General features: G+C 40.3%; 1 protein-coding gene across 3 annotated transcripts in view; it reads right to left on the reverse strand.

The window, feature by feature from the left end:
• LOC103467936 (uncharacterized) overlaps positions 1 to 9,109 on the reverse strand; it is a 53,201-nt gene extending 44,092 nt beyond the window's left edge. Inside the window, exon 1 of one of the 3 annotated variants that reach the window (XM_081609079.1) lies at positions 8,706 to 9,109. The gene's annotated coding sequence lies outside the window, so the exon portion shown is untranslated. The remainder of the gene's footprint in view (positions 1 to 8,705) is intronic. The other 2 variants (XM_017305929.2, XM_008414699.3) reach the window with 2 other exon arrangements.
• Positions 9,110 to 9,636: the final 527 nt, after the last annotated feature.

The following is a 9,636-nucleotide window of genomic DNA, read 5'->3' on the forward strand; positions in this document are numbered from 1 at the left end:
GTAGAAAATCTGCCAGAGGCTGCAGAAGTCTTGAAACTGAGGTGAAGAAATTTCCAGGAGGAAAGTAATGTCAAAAAACATTCCTTAGTTCAAAATGAAACAGACAAAGTCTAAACCTGAATTCAGTTGAGAATCCGTCAAGACTTGATCATTCCTGTTCTTCTGCGGATCTCATTGAATTTGAGCAGCTTTTCAAAGAAGAAATGGCAAAACATTTTCTCTCTACTACACTTCCAATCGCATGTAGTGAATTGAATTGACCTTTCTGTTTTTGTTTTGTTACCGCGGTAAATTATTTTTAAAGCTGAAGACAGCCTCTGGAGTGGAGTTCAGATGATGTGATCTCTCTTTCCACAAGCTCCTCTTATTAAGGAGTACCACTAAAAGCCTGAGGATTCTCTTACTAAACCAATCAATACGGGATCTGCCTTGCCGTCATCCCCCGAGCCCTGGACTCCACCCTCCATTCTTCCTCTAAGTTTCTCTGTCCCCACGGCTTCTCTCATTCATGGCGAGCTCAAGCTGAGGCTGAGGCTTTTTGGCGAGCGCTCTTTGATCAAATAAACCCAAGACAGATCTGATACCAAACGCCTCACCGTCCCAGACACCTCATGAGGTGAAACAGGTGAGACGAGTCCTCTGAGAGTGCAGAGCATAGCAGCGAGCCGCGTTATAATGAATAAATAAAGGGAGCATTCAGCATGACTGCTCCACTGTCATCTTTGAGTGCAGAAGCTGATCCTGCATCAGCAACACCTGTGTGACTGTCGGAGGAATCGATAAAACAGTTAAGGTTGGAAAGGTGAACTGGACAGCCAGCTTCTGTGCCTCCAACAGAAAGAAAAGTTTATGCATTCAAACAGTCACAAAACGCTCAGAAATGTGCAGAAACATAAACCAACAGTATGACGCAATACTAATTTGTCAGCATGTCTTAAATCCTATAAAGTAATCCTAAATTAGCCAATCAAACACACATGCAAATTACCCACCAGGCACCTTGGAGAACATTAAACAAAACAAAAACGATAACGCATGCATCAATATTGGAGAAATGTAGTTTTAGTTTGCTGAATATTTCACAGCTGCTTTATAACCAACAGAGTAACACTTTAACTTTCTTTATTCAACTACTGGCAAATGCTTCTGGCCACTAGCTTTTATTTTGAAAACCTACAACCCGTCAATAAGCTACATGGCAGGAAGTCTACATTTAACATACTGGATCCAGTCTTCATAAAACAATAAATTGAACATTACCAATTGTTACTCTCTAGATAATGTATGTACATGGACTAAGTCAACATTCTCAAGATGTTTAAGTTTAGAAAATAGAACATTAGTGATTTATTTTTTTTGTAGATTTAGACCTTTATCTAAGCAAAGCTTGGTGATGTTCAAAATCAATGATCCACTGTTCTTTCAGGCAATATAACATTAAAATCAAGCAAATTAAACTAATGATACATAGTATGAGCAGACATGGGCATGGTGTCCAGCTGACTCATGTAAATCATCCCATGCTATTTTAGGACGACTACAACATTTTTGTTTTGATAACTCCTCTGTTTACTCATCTTGATTCCTGATTATGACCAATAAATTATAACATTTTTCATCTCATCTCTTTGTCTCTGATTGCCGTAATTTACAGCAATTCAGAAGCTTAATTTTTCTTTCATTTCAGCAGCAGTGCCTGGTTATTACTCTGTTCTGTCGTACAGCGAGGCAGACAGGGAGTTAGCGGATGTACTTTTGCAAAGACCTTTTGTTGAGCAATCTTTACTCGACAAAAGATCACACTTCTTACCACTATTACAACAGAACAGCTACTAGAGGCTACCTGGTCTGATGAGACAACACTGCCCCCATTTCTTTCCCATTCTCCTGAGTATACTGAAAGAGTGATGGACAGGACAGCAGGAGCATCACAAATTATGAATGTTTATCCAAAATTATTGATGAGCCCAAAAAGAAACTTGTTGAGTAGACTGACAGCAACACTGAAGGACCTGTAGGGACAAGGTACTTGTTCTGTTCTACATGTACTGAAAACCAGTTGTATTTGCTATATGACTAAGCTGAGGAGTAGGGCTATAAGACAGAAGGCTTTTGTTGTTCACCAAAAAAAACATGCCTGTCTGGCTACAATACCCCTAAACTTTGTGGACAAATGTGTCCAAATCCACAGAAAAATAAGAGGGAAACTTAAGTTTGGGAGTGGAATAGCCGTAGTCCAGGGCTAAATACGACAACATGTCTGCGGGATCACAAATAAGTGCAGATGTGGGATGCTGATGGAGACCAACCGAAGAAGACTGAATGCTAAAATTGAATGAAAAGGTTCAACAAAGTATTAGTACAAGAGTCTGCCCTGTTATGCAACCAGGTTGTTGCAGTTTTTTTGTGTTTGTGTCCTTCGGACAGATTTCTTTATTTTTTTCTCCTGAATTGAACGGGTTATATGTCGAATTAAATATAAAAAGATTTGAAGCATTTTGCCGTATTCTACAGGGTCAAAAAAAGTTGTGAAAGCCACTGTTGAGGTATTTGTTAAGGCTATGTGTATTGCTTTCTTTCTAAACGTTTTAAAGTGTAAAATAATGCTAAAACACTGCAATGGACAGGTGACCCTTCCAGGGTGTACCATGCTTCTCACCCAATGCCTGCCCTGCAAGGATAAGCGTGTTTAGGTAATGGATGGATGGAATATGCTGAAACACAATGGCAATAAGTTTTGACTCTTAAATGAGTGCTTTAGACTGGTTTTGTAACATGCTTCCTTGTCTTGAAACAAAAGAGAGCGTGCAACTTTTTTTTTTTTTTTTTTGCCTTTATGAGGAGAATGCGGATGTGACATAAAGGATAAAAAAAGAAGCAGCAATTGAGAGGAACATCCCATCCCTGCTAATGAGATCCCGAAGGTTTGCTCTGATTGTGCAGATTAAACTGTTTTGGGGGAAAACACTTCTCCACCCACAGTGAGTGACAAACTTTGAGTATGAGTAAGAAATGGCTGAAAACATTCTTCCCCACTCGCTGAGCTGTGGCTGTGAACCTTTTTCTAGCATGCTCCGAATGCTGAATGGAGCAAATTCTGCTACGAAACCAAGAGTGACGTGAACAGAGTGCCATGGATTCACAGTGCCGAGGTCAAGGCAAGTCAAATATCCTAAGGCTTATATGTGCAAAATAGATTGGCTTAAAATAGAGACTTTGCACACTACATCCCGCAGAACTAAACAAACGTCAGAAATGATAATCAAGATCCAGCCCACTAAGAGGAAAAAAAAAAAATGCTTTTTTCAGTTTGACTTTTTTGACATATCAAGCCTCCACTCTGGGTTTTGGCCTCTATTTCCAAAGAAAATGCTATATGTATGTTTAGTTTCATGTTGACATACAAGCTATCAGTGATACAAATTAAATTTTCAACAAAATGCTAACAGAACTTTCTGAACTATTCCTTGAGCTGCCCTGTAGAGCAAAACTTCAAATTGAGAATTAAAGTGATCAAATTTTCTGGATATTTAATTGAAAGTGTTAGCCTAAACCTGCAGCATTTTGGGAAAAAACTTGAGCACATTTGAGAAATGTCTTCAAAATTCCAGCTGATCTTTAACTCACTTTCTGAAATCTCGTCAGTATGTTACACCCCAATCATAGGAATATATTTTTAAAAAATGTGTAAATACGGCTATACCTTTTCTGCCTAAATGCAAAGCCACTGCTTAATGCTCAAAAGTTGCCTATGTTTTTAAAGCTAGTAGGGTTTAAATACCAGTAGCCGGGTTATGCTTCAATAGTTTCAGCTCTGAGTCCCCGTTACAGGCAGCAGAAGATGTGCAGCAGCATCTGTGCTACCTTAAGTACAACAGCAATGTTCAGAGGAAGAATTATTTAATGTCCCTGCACCACGAGTGCATCCCAAATTAAGAAAAAGGGGTGGAGGAGATAACAGCATAACTATGTAAATCATCGCCACCACTTTACTTTATTTACTCCACTCGCTTCTGTATGGAGTTGTGTTCAGAGTCGTTTTGCTGAAACGCTGCTCAGACACCAATCAATAGTTATGAATTACAGTGCTACTGCTTTTATGGCAACCGATTGCCACTCTGAGCCTGAAATGTATTTAGCTCAGATCGAGACAGATAGTGTGAACCGACACAGAACCCGGCAATTAGAAAGAAGCATTCAAAGCTCAACAGCTGTCAGAGTGAAAAACTAGAATTTTTTTTTTTTTACATTTTCGCATGTTGGAGAAACAAGAATAATCCTTTATTTTTTATGTTTCAGTGTTTCCTCTTTCTTGTTGATTGGTACACAAAAATAAAGACCAGAGAGTATTTTAACAAAACTGAGTTTTTCAGTCTTTAGCCCCTTGTTAACAGATCCACGGCACTAATTCTGGATGGCAGGCCAGTTCGAAGCCCAGCACTCCCAAGCCCGGGCCAGGGCACATCTGTCCGGCTGACTGGCCAATTTACATCGCCCTGTGGTCTCTGCGCTATCACACGTTCACAAACAGACAGCTGACGCGTACACAAGCATGTGCACGTGCACGCTGCAAGGATTCATGGACCATTTGCTCTGTGATCTGTGAAGCTCACATCACAATTTTGCACCTTTTACAGAGAACCAAAGGCCACGGACAATTGCTGACATTTTCAAAACCCTCAATGTGCTCAACGTGCACTTTACTCTTCTCTGTTTGGCAGCCCGATGACAATTTGGGGATGATATATTATTTAAAGAAGAATAACATGTGAGAGTGAATGAAACTGGCAATCTGTATGCAACAGAAGTGTGAGCAGAAGGCTACAATAGTGTTTTGGCTGCATTAGAAATGAGTATGATGTGAGACAAAAAGATGATTGTGCACCGTGAGGGGATTATCGGAGTGTAGGAGAGCGCTTCCTTGAAATGAAAGGTGCATTCTCAGTTTCTGATTGGCTCACCACGTTTTTGGGAAAGCCAACAGACTTTCAAGCAACATTTACATTTAAAAGAAGTTTATTCATCTTGGCACATTTAGGAACAACTAGAAACACATACATATCTTTCAAAACGGTAACAGAAATGAACCAGTTCCTTTGTCATTTCACATTTCAGGGCTGTGGACCACCTAGGAAGAACAAACCAAAACAAAGCTGTTACTGTCTTAATGAGAGTCATAAGCTTAAAAATAAAATACAAAACACTTCCTGACTCGGTTTTGCAAGTGTTTTACACAGTGACTACTGCAAAGTTGACAGACTTTCAGATCAACCATGTGATGTTGACAGACGTTAATTATAATGTGGCCACAACAAGCAATGTGGCAACCAGGAATAGTCCATCCTACTGAGTTGAGCTGTCTTAACATAAAAAAAAGACTGATTTATTTAAAAGAATAGATTTCATGCTTTGAAGTGATATTGTGCAGTAACCTAGTATTATATCTGTGTGTTAGAAGAAAAGAGAAGAAATCCTCAGAGAGAAGAAAGGCTAACATTTAGTTTGAAAGGTTCCCCTGTTTTGAGTTATTTTAGCTATTTATAGCAACTGAAACTCAAACTGTTTACATATATGGGATACAATGTTATATTAGCATATTTTACGCTTTACTTTTTTTTCCCTCATCTGAACTGTGGAGATTGCGGAGATTATGGTTGACCAATTGTAGATCCTGTAAAGACGATTTTCAATTTGATTTTTGATTCAGTTGCACAAATTACAGCTTGATGAGAAATTTAAAAGGTTTTCTTACTCTCGGCTACCAAAAAGCAGACTGACAAGTTCCAGATTGATACAGCTGAGTGTGTCGACCTCCAACGGCATCAACCTAGAAACTGTTTGCAATGCAAGTGTGGACAATTGATATTTGCTAGTATAACATTATATCCCTCAGATAAATGTAGCTTTGCTAACAGTTAAAGTGTGGCCTGTTTGGTTAGTTGCTACGTAGCTTTCACACCCAAAGCAGCATGCCCTGCTGAACTTGATGCAGGACTCGGTGAACCTTGATTTCTCCAGCATAGTTTCATGGAGCAGATGAGAATAACAGTAGTGTATAAAGGCTATGATTTATTTATGTTATGTTATGAAAATGCATTTGTCTCGTCTTACAATTTGTAATAAGAAGGAGCTTCATTTTTACACTTAGTTGCTGCTTCCTGCTTGGTCAAGAGCAGTTTGGTAGATATATTTTATGTTGACTGGTCGTGTATCTCAAAGTTGGGATTTGTTCAACTTTGACCCCTGCACACAGCTGCATGTGTTTCTCACATGCAACACAAATGAACAGGTTTTCATTTTCATGCAAACTCAGAGCAACATGACGTCTGTCTGCAACAAATAAGGGAGCCAAAACAGATAATTACTCCAGAGAACCACATTTCAAAATATCTGAACTATCCCTTTAGCCTTGAAAGGAGAATTAACAGAGTATGATTTCGCTTGCAGCTGGAGCCTTTCTGTGCGGAGTTTGTGTGTTATCTCTGTGTCTGCTTGGCTTTTCTCCGGCTCCTTCCGCAGTTTTAAACAAGCGTGCTGCGCTAATTAGTCACTCTTAATTGAGGTTTAGCAACATCTCTACGTTCACCTTGCAATGCATTGTCTGCTGAGATAAGCTCCAGCTGCCCACAAACCTGAACAGCTTAAGGCTGATAGAGAAAGATAATGAATGAATTAGGAATTTTATTTTTCCAGAAAGTTTTTCAGATCTCGTCTGAGAGGTCGCCTGCTCTGAGTCACAGGTGCACAGAAGTTGTTGGCTTTGCAGGTCGGTCCATTTTTAACAGACATAGAATCTGGCGTTGGTCAGGGCTCAGATGTGTAGCGACTGTAACGAGTTGAACTATTATCACTCAGTTTTTGGTTTATCACATTCAAGGAAAAGCTTGGGTTTTTTTGTCTGATTCCAAACTTCTATAGAAATTGAATTAAAATACCCCCCCAAAAAACTGAAAAGTGTGGCATGCACTTTTATTCAGCCATTTTTACTTTGATATCCCCAAATGAAATAAATCTAATCAGTATTAGTTGTTAGCTAGTTAACAGCATCACAGCGATTAAGGAGCCCAGCAGACAGCTTGGGAACGAAAATGTGGAAAACACACGGCAGCAAAGATGCACACATGAAGAGTATTTCTGTAGGATGAAACGTTGTAAAGAACATAGGGATGGAAGCTGAGTAAGACGAGGAGGAAGGAAGGAAGGAAGGAGCACTCGTGGCTCGTCACCTTGAGTGCATCAGCATTTGTACTTTGCCTGGTGAAATATAACGACCTGTTCTATCACCCTCAACTGAAGGCCCGACTCCATCTTAAAAAAGTAGTTTCTCATCCCCCAGGTTTTTCAGTTTGATTTTGCTTGATGTCTAATATCAGAAATTCTCTGTAAATATGCAGCTGTAAAGTGGAGATGGTTTAGTTTTGTCACTTTGTGGAGAAATCGAGTGCAATGTGTGGGTGGGCAGGTTGCAAACATAATTTCTCAGGAGTCAAACAGAACCTGTAGCTCTTTCACAATTTTTTTTTTTTTTTTTAAAGACAAGATAAAAGAGTTAAGCACCTCTCGTCAAAACACATTTGTGAGGATTGGGGAACAGCCTAATCCAGTTCAGCCAGAATATTTACGGCGCATCAGATTAATACATGACGCTTCAGTCTGGAGTACCGGTGCTGAACTTGATCATGTAAGCTGAAAAGCCTCTCCCACCTCGGTGTGTGGTGTAATTCTGGGCATCGCTCCTCAATAAGGCAGGTGAATGGGCCTCAGGGGTGACCCTACTGCTTAAGTCAACACAATGAGTGTAATGAGGTGAGCTACACACACACACACACACACATCTACACAGCAGACGGAGACCCTTGCAGCATAGTAAGTGGATTTTTATTCATCTGCATGCACTGGGGCTCATGTGGAAGTTCTTCTCACACCCACACCTACATATTTAGCAAAACAGTGTGCATTGTATGATTTTCACCAGAAATAAGAAAATCATCCAGATCAACATCAGGACAGAAGGACGACCTAAATTTAAACCCAGTGTTGGTCATTTGGGTGGATTTTGGGGTAATAGTCCAAACTGTCACATATAAAATGGTAAAAAAAAAAATTTACATGAACTGCTATGACTCTTTAAGATGTGAGCATCATTTCTACGGGCATCACAGCCAGAGTCCATAATTAATCAGCCCAAGTGTGGAGAGCAGGACTGGTGGCTTCCTCTTATCAGCGCGGACACCAACCCACGCCCTCCGGGCCATCATTGGATTAATGATGAGCGTCTGTGATAGGAGAAGCCCCCGTACAAAGGCTGTATTAATTAGCCACTGAGGCCGCTGTGTGGAACACATGTTCACTCTAATCAAAACTTTAAAGAGACACGACGGACCCCGCAATCCCCCCGCTGAAGCGCACTGCATGGCGTTCAGCCCCGAGGATGTGTGCGCGCACCACGGTGAGGTACCGGCGTGCGCACGGGCTGAGCGCACTATTTCTTCCAGTTAGCAGCCTCTTTTACTCGCGGTTGATCTACCGATTGCGTGTACATAAAAAATAAATAAAAAAAAGAGGGGAAAAAAAAGCATATCAAGGATTGATCAGACAGGTGGAATCGATGTAGTTGGAAGTAATGTCGAGCGATTAGAGGAAATGAGAACCCTTAAACTCTGGTGTTAACTCTGATATTAAGAGATGCGCTATGGGCTACTCACCCGCCCCGGGTGGTGTTAGAGGAGCATCCCGGTCTCTCACGGACAGCTCTTCGGATGAGTTCTCCTGGGACAGCGCGCCTTGATCCTCACTACCATTCTCCGTAACGCTCCTCACAGCCTCCCTTTACTCTCCTCCTCTGGCATCACGTTTAAAATTTTTTTTTTTTTTAAATTCAATAAAATAATAAAACGTTGCATACCCAGAGGGGCTCAGCCTTTAATTGTCGTTTGCAGCCGTCAGTCTCTATGCGAGCAGGGCTGAAGTGACAGCAGCGGATTTCTATTTGAGGGGATGCTGACGCGCAAGCGGAGGGGCTCGCCTCCTGCCTCTTTCATCTGGCTCCATCAGCTCTCCGTTAAGAACACCATGTGACTTACATCGCTGTCAAGGCTCATCCAGGAGCTGCTTTGATTTCCTGTTGAGACTTTCAAAATAAAAAGATGTGACTATCACGGTTATAAATCTAAATAACCGCGACCGTTTAGTTTGTATTTTTGCAAGCATGTTTTATTGCATGTGTTTATTCAATTTTTATACAAGGCATACCATATTCTAATGTTCATTTTTATGGAAACATTTAACCGTTGTGAATGTGAGTGTGTAAAAGTATCAATATATCAACAAACTGAACAGCTTATTTAAAAAGGTAGTTTGTGTGAGAATTGTAATTTTTAAAACGCATGTCCAGGTGGAAGTAAGTCCTTATATCAGACCTGGAACTGCTGTCTGATTCAAAAGGATTAGATGTGATGTGTGATTTATTTCATTTATTATATTGAATAGAACATTTGTAGCTTGGGTTTGACTTCAATCCATTCATTCTTACACTCTCAGATGTTTCAATACATAATATTTTTAATTGTTCTCTTGAAAGGGTGTGCTTAATTACCCAATAATTAAAATAAAACACACACGCACGCACACACACAC

The sequence above is a fragment of the Poecilia reticulata genome, chromosome 7 (assembly GCF_904066995.2).
Source record: "Poecilia reticulata chromosome 7, P_reticulata-male-v2, whole genome shotgun sequence".
Taxonomy (NCBI): Eukaryota; Metazoa; Chordata; class Actinopteri; order Cyprinodontiformes; family Poeciliidae; genus Poecilia; species Poecilia reticulata.